At 36.7% G+C, this 16189-nt stretch overlaps 1 long non-coding RNA gene across 2 annotated transcripts in view; it reads right to left on the bottom strand.

The window, feature by feature from the left end:
- LOC117327989 overlaps nt 1-16189 on the bottom strand; it is a 135411-nt gene that overhangs the window by 109005 nt on the left and 10217 nt on the right. The window contains exon 1 of one of the 2 annotated variants that reach the window (XR_004532768.1): nt 6339-6493. The exons of the other annotated variant lie outside the window; for it this stretch is intronic. This is a non-coding gene — a long non-coding RNA (uncharacterized LOC117327989). Of the gene's footprint in view, nt 1-6338; nt 6494-16189 lie in introns of those variants that run through there. 2 annotated transcript variants of the gene reach the window in all.

The raw sequence follows: 16189 nt of genomic DNA, 5'->3' as shown, positions 1-16189 counted from the left end.
AGTGTATACATGCTCCAATCATCCCCTCTCCCAAACCCTTACCTTATCTCCAATCATCCCCTCTCCTGTACCCTTACCTTATCTCCAATCATCCCCTCTCCTGTACCCTTACCTTATCTCCAATCATCCCCTCTCCTGTACCCTTACCTTATCTCCAATCATCCCCTCTCCTGTACCCTTACCTTAACTCCAATCATCCCCTCTCCTGTACCCTTACCTTATCTCCAATCATCCCCTCTCCTGTACCCTTACCTTATCTCCAATCATCCCCTCTTCCTGTACCCTTACCTTATCTCCAATCATCCCCTCTCCTGTACCCTTACCTTATCTCCAATCATCCCCTCTCCTGTACCCTTACCTTATCTCCAATCATCCCCTCTCCTGTACCCTTACCTTATCTCCAATCATCCCCTCTCCTGTACCTTACCTTAACTCCAATCATCCCCTCTCCTCTACCCTTACCTTATCTCCAATCATCCCCTCTCCTGTACCCTTACCTTATCTCCAATCATCCCCTCTCCTGTACCCTTACCTTATCTCCAATCATCCCCTCTCCTGTACCCTTACCTTAACTCCAATCATCCCCTCTCCTGTACCCTTACCTTATCTCAATCATCCCCTCTCCTGTACCCTTACCTTATCTCCAATCATCCCCTCTCCTGTACCCTTACCTTATCTCCAATCATCCCCTCTCCTGTACCCTTACCTTATCTCCATCATCCCCTCTCCTGTACCCTTACCTTATCTCCAATCATCCCCTCTCCTGTACCCTTACCTTATCTCCAATCATCCCCTCTCCTGTACCCTTACCTTAACCTCCAATCATCCCCTCTCCTGTACCCTTACCTTACTCCAATCATCCCCTCTCCTGTATCCTTACCTTATCTCCAATCATCCCCTCTCCTGTACCCTTACCTTATCTCCAATCATCCCTCTCCTGTACCCTTACCTTATCTCCAATCATCCCCTCTCCTGTACCCTTACCTTAACTCCAATCATCCCCTCTCCTGTACCCTTACCTTATCTCCAATCATCCCCTCTCCTGTACCCTTACCTTATCTCCAATCATCCCCTCTCCTGTACCCTTACCTTATCTCCAATCATCCCCTCTCCTGTACCCTTACCTTATCTCCAATCATCCCTCTCCTGTACCCTTACCTTACTCCAATCATCCCCTCTCCTGTACCCTTACCTTATCTCCAATCATCCCCTCTCCTGTACCCTTACCTTAACCCCAATCATCCCCTCTCCTGTACCCTTACCTTAACTCCAATCATCCCCTCTCCTGTACCCTTACCTTATCTCCAATCATCCCCCTCTCCTGTACCCTTACCATTATCTCCAATCATCCCCTCTCCTGTACCCTTACCTTATCTCCAATCATCCCCTCTCCTGTACCCTTACCTTAACTCCAATCATCCCCTCTCCTGTACCCTTACCTTATCTCCAATCATCCCCTCTCCTGTACCCTTACCTTATCTCCAATCATCCCCTCTCCTGTACCCTTACCTTATCTCCAATCATCCCCTCTCCTGTACCCTTACCTTATCTCCAATCATCCCCTCTCCTGTACCCTTACCTTATCTCCAATCATCCCCTCTCCTGTACCCTTACCTTATCTCCAATCATCCCCTCTCCTGTACCCTTACCTTATCTCCAATCATCCCCTCTCCTGTACCCTTACCTTATCTCCAATCATCCCCTCTCCTGTACCCTTACCTTATCTCCAATCATCCCCTCTCCTGTACCCTTACCTTATCTCCAATCATCCCTTCTCCTGTACCCTTACCTTAACTCCAATCATCCCCTCTCCTGTACCCTTACCTTATCCCCCAATCACCCCTTCTCCTGTACCCTTACCTTATCTCCAATCATCCCTCTCCTGTACCCTTTCCTTAACTCCAATCAATCCTCTCCCTGTACCCTACCTTACTCCAATCATCCCTCTCCTGTACCTTACCTTATCTCCCAAACATCCCCTCTCCGGTACCTAAACCTTATCTCCAATCATCCCCTCTCCTGTACCCTTACCTTATCTCCAATCACCCCTCTCCTGTACCCTTACCTTATTTCCAATCATCCCCCCTCCTGTACCCTTACCTTACTCCAATCATCCCTTCTGACCCTTACCCTTTTCTCCCAAACATCCCCCCCTCCTGTACCCTACCTTATCCCAATCATCCCCTTCTGTATTTCCCTTATCTCCAACATCCCTTTCGGCCTACTACCAATCACCCCTCCCGACCCACCGAACTCCAAACATTCCTTTCCCAGTACACCACAGATCAATTCTCTGTACTCCAAACATTCCTTTCCCAGTACACCACAGATCAATTCTCTGTACTCCAAACATTCCTTTCCCAGTACACCACAGATCAATTCTCTGTACTCCAAACATTCCTTTCCCCAGTCAACCCACAGAATCATTCTCTGTACTCCTTCCAAAACATTCCTTTTCCCAGTACACCAACAGATCATTCCTGGACTCCAAACATTCCTTTCCCAGTACACCACAGATCAATTTGTACTCCAAACATCCTTTCCCTTCTCCCAGTACAAACACACAGACAGATCAATTCTATTCTCTGTACTACCAAACATTCCTTTCCCAGTACAACCACAGATCAATCTCTGTACGCCAAACATCCTTTCCCAGTAATAATAACCACAGATCAATTCTTGTACTCCAAACATTCCTTTCTCAGTACACTAACACTACTGATCAATTCTCTGTACTCCAACATTCCTTTTCCAGTACAACCAAAGATAATCTCTGTACTCCAAACATTCCTTTCCCAGTACACCACAGATCAATTCTCTGTACTCCAAACATTCCTTTCCCAGTATATACCACAGATCAATTCTCTGTACTCCAAACATTCCTTTCCCAGTATACCACAGATCAATTCTCTGTACTCCAAACATCCACTTTCCTACATTACTCAAAATATCCCCTTTCCTGTACTCCACAATTCATCTTTCTGTACTGAGGTCTCACACAACTAATTCAGCCAATCAGCTTGTGTTTCGTTTGAACCAATTTTAAGTCCCTGAAGAAAATGTGTTTCCTAGGATTGTAGCTGTTTTCCTGAGTAAATAACACATGAGAATAAAGAATAGGGTCTTTAGATTTTGAAAATCAAAAGTATACACAGTCCTGATATAAATAGAAAGAGTTTTCAAGTACTGGTGTGCTCTTATATGCTATCAAACCTATCCAATAACATCATTTTTCTGGTAGGGAAATCTTCAGACTTTAATTTGATATAAATTTCACAACATTTGAACTTCAAATGAGTGATTGAGGGGATAGAGTCAATGGTAATAACATATAGTTTAATAATAAGTTGTGTGAGATCTAGACCTGTATACAAACATCCTCTCTCTGCTTGGAATCCTGCCTAATGCTTATAGTTACCATCATGTTAGGTCAAAGGAGGATAGAAGAACTAAATGAAGGTTTAGAAACTGCTCTATCCAATAATAGTACCATATGTCATCCCTAAAACCTAGTATACCAGTTTTCAACTTAAGCAGGCAATATCTCTCTTTTGACCAACCAGAAGCTATATGTTTCCTGGTAACAGTTCTGAAAACAAGAGGTTCAAGGGTCTTTATGGTCATCTGACTTTCATCGAAGATTGCAATTTTGCTTTCAATATAAAATATGGTAAACAATTAAGAACTTTGAACAATAGGTAAAAACAATGACAGATTAAGATATCAAAATGATTTAGCCATACTGCTTGTCTATTAAGCAATCTTGAATAGACCTTTTGTTTTATTGCCTCACTTTAATCTTTGTGTATTTGGCCACAATTTCATTGCTATGTGTATTCTGCCCTTATTTTATCACTAAGTATATTTGGCCACACTATCCTCGCTATGTGAATTTGGCCACAAATGCCTCTCTGTGTATTTAGCCATATCATTTCCTCGCTAATAATGTATTTAGCTATAATTGCCTCTCTGTGTATTTGGCCACAATTTCCTCTCTATGTGTATTTGGCTATAATTGCCTCTCTGTGTATTTGGCCACAATTACCTCTCTATGTGTATTTGGCTATAATTGCCTCTCTGAGTGTTTGGCCACAATTTCCTCTCTATGTGTATTTGGCTATAATTGCCTCTCTGTGAATTTGACCACAATTACCTCTCTATGTGTATTTGGCTATAATTGCCTCTCTGTGTATTTGGCCACAATTACCTCTCTATGTGTATTTTGCTATAATTGCCTCTCTGAGTGTTTGGCCACAATTTCCTCTCTATGTGTATTTTGCTATAATTGCCTCTCTGTGTATTTGACCACAATTTCCTCTCTATGTGTATTTTGCTATAATTGCCTCTCTGAGTGTTTGGCCACAATTTCCTCTCTATGTGTATTTTGCTATAATTGCCTCTCTGTGTATTTGGCCACAATTTCCTCTCTATGTGTATTTTGCTATTATTGCCTCTCTGTGTATTTGGCCACAATTACCTCTCTATGTGTATTTAGCTATTATTGCCTCTCTGTGTATTTGGCCACAATTTCCTCTCTATGTGTATTTTGCTATTATTGCCTCTCTGTGTATTTGGCCACATGTAATTTCCTAGCTCTCTATGTGTATTCTGCTATAATTGCCTCTCGGTTTATTTGGCCACAATTGCCTCTCTATGTGTATTTTGCTATAATTGCCTCTCTGTGTATTTGACCACAATTGCCTCTCTATGTGTATTTTGCTATAATTGCCTCTCTGTGTATTTGGCCACAATTGCCTCTCTATGTGTATTTGGCCACAATTTCCTCTCTATGTGTATTTGGCTATAATTGCCTCTCGGTTTATTTGGCCACAATTGCCTCTCTATGTGTATTTGGCTATAGTTGCCACTCAGTGTATTTAGCTATAATTGCCCCTCTGTGTATTTAGCTATAATTGCCCCTCTGTGTATTTAGCTATAATTGCCCCTCTGTGTATTTAGCTATAATTGCCCCTCGGTGTATTTAGCTATAATTGCCCCTCTGTGTATTTAGCTTTAATTGCCCCTCTGTGTATTTAGCTATAATTGCCCCTCTGTGTATTTAGCTATAATTGCCCCTCGGTGTATTTAGCTATAATTGCCCCTCTGTGTATTTAGCTATAATTGCCCCTCTGTGTATTTAGCTATAATTGCCCCCCTGTGTATTTAGCTATAATTGCCCCCCTGTGTATTTAGCTATAATTGCCCCTTTGTGTATTTAGCTATAATTGCCCCTTTGTGTATTTAGCTATAATTGCCCCTCTGTGTATTTAGCTATAATTGCCCCTCTGTGTATTTAGCTATAATTGCCCCCCTGTGTATTTAGCTATAATTGCCCCCCTGTGTATTTAGCTATATTGCCCCTCTGTGTATTTAGCTATAATTGCCCCTCTGTGTATTTAGCTATATTGCCCCTTTGTGTATTTAGCTATAATTGCCCCTCTGTGTATTTAGCTATAATTGCCCCTTTGTGTATTTAGCTATAATTGCCCCTCTGTGTATTTAGCTATAATTGCCCCTCTGTGTATTTAGCTATAATTGCCCCTCTGTGTATTTAGCTATAATTGCCCCTCTGTGTATTTAGCCATATAATTTCCTTGCTACGTACATTCAGGCTACACCATCATCACTATTCCTTGTCTATATAACTTCATCACATCACTACTTGACCTCACATTTCCTGGATCCTGTCCTCACTTAAGTAGTTTCAGGAGGTTAAAACTAAAAGATTTCCCTTCACACAACCACTTGGTTTTTTTTCCAACTCAAGACCCCTGCAGTGCTTCCATCGAATAATGACTGTGATACAGCATTAGTATTTTGACAAAATTTAACATACCACATACACTGTAGGTCTTTCAATGATTAAAATAAGATTAAAAATTGAATTGATATTTCACTGGAAAAGTGCCTATTTGAAAATAAACATATTATATATCGCCAAGTTAATGATATAAAACCTGAAGTCCTCAGTCTGGTACTAAATATTGTTATCAACTTACGACTTTTTTTACTGGCAATACCACAAAATAAACCATCCAAATAATTTCAGGAATAAATGCCAATTTTATTTCAAAAGTTTACCAATCTTATTTCAAAAGATCTAATCAAGATATCTGTAGGAAAATACATATCAGATTACAATATTTTGATGACTTGGCAATTTTATTGAATGTTTAAGTAAAAACTCTTTCAATAACGTCAACTGTTCAAAGTCCTTCATAGTTTAAAATAGACCAATTTTAGGAAATGTAAATATGTTTAATGATTTAAATGCACATTTGAATGGCCATAAATATAGTTTAAACATGATTTAATGACAGTTCTGACTCATAGCTTACCACACTCGAGGAACTACTGATGACTACCGGAACATGTCTGAAACTGTGGTGATATCTTTTCCTCACCAAATCCTCGCCAGTGTAATGCTATGCGTCATCATAGGCAGATAGTCTGTACATGCAGACCGTGAACAAGCATTTGTTTTGTCTACATGCATACTGTACATTTAATACCAGATAGGTTTTAACATAATGATATGGACAGACAAGCAAATCATTAAAGTTGTTTTAGGTTTATAATCAAGCTGTCAAGTCATAATATTGTAATAATTAAGTTCTTAAATACAAATATAAGTTATAATATAATGTGGGTACAAATGTATGTGTGTAGCTTACAAATAATATTTACAATCAGTGAAAACTTTTTAAGAACAAATCATGCATCACTTAACAACATTACCGACAGATGTTATGATCGTTAAGCTTGCTGGAAACTGCATGTAGTTACCACAGAGGATATGTTTTTATTAAAACAAAGGTTAAGTGATTTCATTATTTATTTGACAACAAATAGTTCTGTAAGGAACATACAAATGTCCATGGAATTACAACTTCTCTGAAAATAATGGTTGTTGGTTAATTACCAACATTGTTCAAGCTTACATTAATAATAATTAGTTTGAAGTTAATCTGTAAATAAAACACTTCAGACATGAGAATGCTACTGTACAGCAAAACGTGACATATATTATAAAGTAATAAACGGTTTTATCACTAATTACTCTGAAAGTAATAATCTGATATAAGGGTTATCAAATGTGTTCCACACACTCAGTGGCAACATAAAAAAGTTCAAATATACACCCTCAAACTGATCTTTTGTTGAGGAACAAATAGGATTGATATCAAAAGTCTTGATATTTCTGACTCCAAGTTAAAAACCCACATCGTTTAGTTTTCTCCAAAATGAATGTTCTTATATATGGTCACTATATATAGTACATTTATATTCATTATATAGTACATTTATGGTCACCTACATACATTTATGGTCACCTACATACATTATTGGTCACCTACATACATTTATGGTCACTATGGTACATTAATGGTCACCTACATATATTTATGGTCAACTACATACATTATTGGTCACCTACATATATTAATGGTCACCTACATACATTAATGGTCACCTACATACATTTATGGTCAACTACATACATTAATGGTCACCTACATATATTAATGGTCACCTACATACATTATTGGTCACCTACATACATTATTGGTCACCTACATACATTTATGGTCACCTACATACATTTATGGTCAACTACATACATTATTGGTCACCTACATACATTATTGGTCACCTACATACATTATTGGTCACCTACATACATTAATGGTCACCTACATACATTAATGGTCACCTACATACATTTATAAATATGGTCATCTACATACATTAATGGTCACCTACATACATTTATGGTCACCTACATACATTATTGGTCACCTACATACATTTATGGTCATCTACATACATAATTGGTCACCTACATACATTATTGGTCACCTACATACATTATTGGTCACCTACATACATTATTGGTCACCTACATACATTAATGGTCACCTACATACATTTATGGTCACCTACATACATTTATGGTCACCTACATACACCTATGGTCACCTACATACATAATTGGTCACCTACATACATTATTGGTCACCTACATACATTATTGGTCACCTACATACATTAATGGTCACCTACATACATTAATGGTCGTCACCTACATACATTAATGGTCACCTACATACATTTATGGTCACCTACATACATTAATGGTCACCTACATACATTAATGGTCACCTACATATATTAATGGTCACCTACATACATTATTGGTCACCTACATACATTATTGGTCACCTACATACATTATTGGTCACCTACATACATTAATGGTCACCTACATACATTAATGGTCACCTACATACATTTATGGTCACCTACATACATCTATGGTCACATACATACATTATTGGTCACCTACATACATTATTGGTCACCTACATACATTAATGGTCACATACATACATTATTGGTCACCTACATACATTATTGGTCACCTACATACATTAATGGTCACCTACATACATTAATGGTCGTCACCTACATACATTAATGGTCACCTACATACATTTATGGTCACCTACATACATTAATGGTCACCTACATACATTAATGGTCACCTACATATATTAATGGTCACCTACATACATTATTGGTCACCTACATACATTATTGGTCACCTACATACATTATTGGTCACCTACATACATTAATGGTCACCTACATACATTAATGGTCACCTACATACATTTATGGTCACCTACATACATCTATGGTCACATACATACATTATTGGTCACCTACATACGTTATTGGTCACCTACATACATTAATGGTCACCTACATACATCTATGGTCACCTACATACATTTATGGTCAACTACATACATTTATGGTCACCTACATACATTATTGGTCACCTACATACATTATTGGTCACCTACATACATTTATGGTCACCTACATACATTTATGGTCAACTACATACATTAATGGTCACCTACATACATTTATGGTCACCTACATACATTTATGGTCACCTACATACATTATTGGTCACCTACATACATTATTGGTCACCTACATACATTTATGGTCACCTACATACATTTATGGTCAACTACATACATTAATGGTCACCTACATACATTAATGGTCACCTACATACATTTATGGTCACCTACATACATTATTGGTCACCTACATACATTATTGGTCACCTACATATATTTATGGTCTCCTACATACATTAATGGTCACCTACATACATTTATAAATATGGTCACCTACATACATTTATGGTCATCTACATACATTTATGGTCACCTACATACATCTATGGTCACCTACATACATTAATGGTCACCTACATACATTAATGGTCACCTACATACATTAATGGTCACCTACATACATTTATGGTCACCTACATACATTATTGGTCACCTACATACATTAATGGTCATCTACATACATTAATGGTCATCTACATACATTTATGGTCACCTACATACATCTATGGTCACCTACATACATTAATGGTCACCTACATACATTATTGGTCACCTTCATACATCTATGGTCACCTACATACATTTATAAATATGGTCACCTACATACATTTATGGTCATCTACATACATTTATGGTCACCTACATACATCTATGGTCACCTACATACATTTATGGTCACCTACATACATTTATGGTCATCTACATACATTAATGGTCACATACATATATTATTGGTCACCTACATACATTATTGGTCACCTACATACATTTATGGTCACCTACATATATTTATAGTAAACTATGTACATTATTGGTCACCTACATACATTGATGGTCATCTACATATATTCATGGTCACCTACATATATTCATGGTCACCTACATATATTTATGGTGACCTACATATATTCATGGTCACCTACATACATTATTGGTCAACTACATACATTAATGGTCACCTACATACATTTTTAGTCACCTTCATACATTATTAGTCACCTACATACATGTACACATGTATGGTCACTATGGTACATTTATGGTCACCTACATATATTTATGGTCACCTACATATATTTATGGTCACCTACATATATTCATGGTCACCTACATATATTTATGGTCACCTACATATATTTATGGTGACCTACATATATTCATGGTCACCTACATATATTCATGGTCACCTACATACATTTATGGTTACCTACATATATTTATGGTCACCTACATACATTAATGGTCACCTACATATATTCATGGTCACCTACATACATTATTGGTCACCTACATATATTCATGGTCACCTACATATATTTATGGTCACCTATACACATTTATTGTCACCTACATACATTTATGGCAAAAAAACTGCATTTCCATCTTTTTAATACACACTATATATATATATAGCTTTTACTAATAAGGAAGACCTTCATGTGAGGTTTACAAGGTCGAGATCCCCAATATAAGAGTCAGTCACTAATCTGATGTACAGTTGATCATAGTTTGGTATGCTGTGATATTACAGCTCTTAAAATGACCTTAGGGCTGCATTTATCTAATGAAAAAAAATTGATTTCAATTGAAACACTTGAAATATGAACATCGGATATAGAGTTCTTAACATATAATACTAATAAATAATGGTGATAGATGATAAAGTATTAGTGAGGAGGCTAGATGTAGGACTAGATCAAACAGAAACTGATAACCCTGGGGCTGACAAGTAGACTGTAGCTTTAGTCATATCTATACTCTTGTTACACATTAAGATGTACTGTTGTACACATTGACAAGCTGTCAAGAAGACAGATAGAAGCTGTTGGTCCATCTGATATTTACCTCTGGTAAAAAGACGCCTTGTTAAAGATAAGTGACTGTTTTCTTATGTGTGAGGTTAAACTACTTTAACACTTCCATTATCATTTTCCATTGATTTTTATCACTGTTTGAAAATTAGCACATTTTCAATATTTACCAATGATATTTCGGTGTGTTGATCGACTTGTACAGGCTTACTTCACAGATCATCCTGATAAATAACTGAACACTACTGGTAAACAGCGAAATCAAGCAAACTTTAACTTTCAATAAGGCAAAACAATAAATATGTACACCCGTCAAGTGTTATAAGCAGTGTTATATACTATCTCGGAATGACATCAGATTTTCATCACTAATTGTCACCTTTCACTACAAAGGGCAATTAATAACTTTCCAAAAAATAGTTGAACCAAAATTCCTTTCAAGGGAACACAACTCTACATATAATGATCATGGTACATACTGTATTTCAAAGAGATCGTTCAATAAATGTACGTAGGAGGAGATCTCCGGACAAACACAAGTTTACCCTGGACGTTGGACCAATGTCCCCATATATACCATAACGGAAACCTTCAGAACTGATTGTTATTGATATACAGATCCACACTATGCTTAGAGAATGTGAAATTGAATTTATATTAAAATTCTAGACCAAAGTTTGTAGCTTTAGGAAAATGTATTGATGAAATAATTGAGACAAAGCTGACTAGAGAGATAAAAGCATAAAAACCAAGACAGGAATATCAACATGTCAAGGTTTCTGTATTGTTAAGTTCCTATATAAGCACTAACAGTCAAGCTCACTTATGGATAAATCTATAGATTTCAGCTTTCCAGTCAATTAAACAACCAAATCCCCCAGGTTATATCAATCTCCTCACAGGATCCCTTCAAATAGGTCATAACAACTCCAAGTGAAAGAAAAACTTACAAATATCAAACAAATAATTGATGGTACATTGTTTTAAATAGGAGATCCTAGAGGGATCGTGCTGCCCACAATTGAATGATCTCTATTAGATCAGGTTTAGACTGATCTGTTCCCGTACTTTCTCATCTTTCCTCTTTTCCTCTTAATCATTTAAAGCCAAGTGGAACCTAGTAATCTGAGAAATATCGATCAAGAACTTTTTAAATGATAAGTAACAATATCAAATAAATAAACACTACTTGTATTGGTGATTAATTACTCCAAGTAATCTTTGTAGTCATAGCAATGATCCGGACAGCTACATTTTTAGAATTGTTGTAATAATAGAAATAATTCTGTGTACAATCTTGTATATCAACAAGGTTAGAAAATATGATGTCCTTGTACAAGTTAAGTGAACCACTACCTGTGACCTTCAGGTATAAAGGAGATTATAACCTCTTGTTGAAACTGTCCATTCAAATAAATGGGGTGTCATAGCTGGTCGCCTAGCTAACTGTTGGATACTGACGCTTGTCTGATTATATGACCAAACCAATCCAACTCTCATCAACTACACCAGAAGACTTCCCTTTGCTAAGAAATTACTAGAAGCAAAAACCATAAAGGAATTTATTGAGAAGAAGAAATGCACAGAATCTGTTCCTCTAGCTAAATGGTTCTATATAAATGAGACTGACCAGTATGTAATGCCATAGTAACTGCCCAGCACCATGTCAGGCCGATGACCAATATAAGAGTCAATCCCAGAGGCCTACCTTAATTGACCTGTTTTCTAGTATAAGCTATATGACCTTCATATACATACAAGGTCAGGGACACTGTAAATTGGAGTATTGCTGTTTTTAATGATTTGGTCAATGGTTTCCATCACCTAAAGACATGACAATAGTGCCAAATGTTCCTTCCACAACCGATACCAGTACACTGAGGAATGGTCTCCTTCCACTCTTTCCTAGTAACAAATTGCCACAATAATCCAATGCCTCTCTAATGAAGCTACTCTATGTTTGATCTCTTCAGACCTGATGCTATCAGATGTGATCTGGTTATTCTGATGATGGAGAAGGTTAGTGTTCTGGTTGTTCTGATGATGTAGAAGGTTATAATACACTTCTAATTGGAGATTCTCCTGAAGATTTCATCTCATTGAAGACAGACAATGTGTCATACATATAAAAGGTGATTATTTTCACTGATCTACAATTTCTAAAGTCTATATTTTGAAAGTCCTCTAATTCAGACTTGTTGTGATGATTTTGAAAATTAATCTCTTCAATTCTCTGTCTCACATTCAGACTTTAAATGATTGTCTATTCCATGCTATGTTACTTGAGCATCTCTGAAAAAAACTTTTTATTTGTAATCCAAAATGTGGACATGAAAAGGTATGGGATCACCTTCCCAGCCACCGAATATGTGCTTCCATCTGGGCCAACACCAGTGATTAACATATGCTGGTATAACTTGTGAAATTGTTGTAAACGGTGAACCTATAATTACCCCAAGTATGAAGTCAAGTGACTTAGTGTCCACTAAAAGATAGCTCAGCCAAGACAAATTTTTTACTTTCATGTTCGCTAAAGGTCAACATTTAGGTCTAGTGACCCACTTTTGATACATAACACATTACCTCACTGAAGTCCAGTGACTTGAGGAATAGGCCATACAACCCAGAAAAACTTTTTATTTTATGTTGGTCAATTAAGGTCAAAATGTAGGTCAAAGTGACCTTCTTTTGATACCTAACCCACTGCTTTACCAAGGTGAACCCAAACCCCAAGTATTAAGTTCCATTGGCTAGTAGTGTAGGCGACAATGCCAGGAAAACTGTTTTGTTTGATGTAGGACTAAGGTAAAAATGTAGGTCAATGTGACCTATTTTTGTCATATGACACACTGCTACACAAAAGTGAACCCATGTATGAAGTTCCAGTATCAAGTATTGTAGGAGAATGATCCTGGACAAGAGAATGTGCACAGGGATGGAAGGATGGACAGATGGAAGGATAGACTGAAGGTAAGATTACAGGTGAAAGAATAGGTGAGATTGAAGGTGAGAGTAATGGCGTACGAGTGAAAGCACAGGTAAGAATACAGGTGAGAGTACAGATACAGTGTATATACATTTCAATGAACCACTGAAGGCATAATCATAATCCAATCATAAAAACTTCAGCAAAAAGCTATTGATATATAGTTAAGTGTTTTGTTTTGATAGATGAACTAATTGATGTTGAACACGTTATCTCAAAGCTAGGATCTTGACATTTCAATTTGTGTTAAAGTTACTTTGACCTTATAATTATACAAAAATAAATGAAAAAAAAGATTCTTTAACCATCAATTGTCTCCTCTAAGCACCTTTTAGATGCTTTGACCACACCAAAAATAATACCCACACCACAAATAATACCCATACCAATATAATACCCTCACCACAAATAACACCCACACCACAAATAATACCAACATGACAAATAATACCCACACCACAAATAATACCCACACCACAAATAATACCCACACCACAAATAATACCACCACAAATAATACCCACACCACAAATAATACCCACGTACACCACAATTAATACCCACATCACGAATAATACCCACACCACAAATAATACCCACACCACAAATAATACCCTCACCACAATAAATACCCTCACCACAAATAATACCCTCACCTCAATCAATACCCTCACCACAAATAATACCTACACAACAAATAATATCCATACCACAAATAATACCCACACCACAAATAATACTCACACAGCAAATAATACCCACACCACAAATAATACCCATGTACACCAATTAATACCCACATCACGAATAATACCCACACCACAAATAATACCCACACCACAAATAATACCCTCACCACAATAAATACCCTCACCACAAATAATACCCTCACCTCAATCAATACCCACACCACAATTAATACCTACACAACAAATAATATCCATACCACAAATAATACCCACACCACAATTAATACCTACACCAAAAATACCTACACCACAAATGCCTACACCACATAAAATACCCACACCACAAGTAATACCCTCACCACAAATAATACCCACACCACAAATAATACCCACACCACAATTAATACCTACACAACAAATAATACCAACACCACAAATACTCACACCACAAATAAAACCTACACAAATAATACCCTCACCACAAATTATACCCACACCACAAATTATACCCACACCACAAATAATACCCTCACCACAAATTATACCCACACCACATGACAGACAAAAGTTGTTTAGAATAGGTCCCTTTTAATTGAGACTCTGTCCTGGGGGTGACCTAAAGATTGAAGTCAATTAAGGGATAACAAAATATTTTCTTTAAATAGGAACAGTGGCCTTGTGCTTGACCTTGGCACCCTGAAATTCAAACTTGTTTTAGGCATATGAAGTTTACTAGAGTAGTGTTGGCATATAATTTCTATAAATAGTGACAGTGACATTGTCCTTGACATTCGCACCCAGAAACATAAACTTGTTTGAAGTATTCCAATACCAATATATGAAGTGTGATTAAAATGCTTTGAATAATGAAGTTGCTAGAATGGCAAAAAAGGTTTTCTATAAATAGTGACCTTATATCCTTGACCTTGGCACCTTGAAGCATGAAATGGTTCAAGGTGTTCTCATTTCTCATTATATGGAGTTTGATGAAAATCCATTAAAAAATGAAGTAGCTAGAGCACTGACAAAAAGTGAACTAATAGAAAACTTATCCCCTCCCTAACTTTATTGTGAGGGGATACAACTTAAATTTGCATAGCGGTAAGTTACTTTAACCTTCAATGAACCATGTCCAAAATGTTCCTTTGATAAACCAGTATACACAGTTTAAGTGTTGTGTGACCATTTAAATGTTATAAAGTTGTTAAGTTCACTGATAGGTCATTGAGTGAAATTCTATGTTTCCATAAAGGTGGATTGTACAGGACTTTATAGCTACATGATCTCTGATCACACAAATCTGCATCTGTATTTTTCAATGCTATTTTGTAAGTTTTCATATAAACATTTTTTAATCTGTCCTTCTTTTACTCACCACCCCTTACCCTTACCCCCTTCTCTTTGAAACTCTATGATGAGTTGTTTTACTGAGCAATATTCTGTTTCGTCAATTTTTGAAAGACTTAATCATTATTGCACTTTGTTTATCTCAGTATTTCAATCTTGCCCAGAGACAGCTAATGTTTAACTGATATCTATGAAATTCAATTGGATTTGTTACCATAACATATATAGTAACACTATATAGTCGCTTTAATGAGTATAAAATCTAGTTATAGTGTCTTTAATGAGTATGAGAACTGCAGATATAATTGCTTAAGTTTTTTAGAGTTATTTAGTTATTAATTTATCATCACTCTTAATCAAATAAAACAAAATAGTATTCAACTCATGTTTGAACATTTTTCATACTTTAATACTCCC

Source organism: Pecten maximus, chromosome 5, assembly GCF_902652985.1.
Source record: "Pecten maximus chromosome 5, xPecMax1.1, whole genome shotgun sequence".
Lineage (NCBI taxonomy): Eukaryota > Metazoa > Mollusca > Bivalvia > Pectinida > Pectinidae > Pecten > Pecten maximus.
This window is presented reverse-complemented; position numbering and strand designations above follow the sequence as displayed.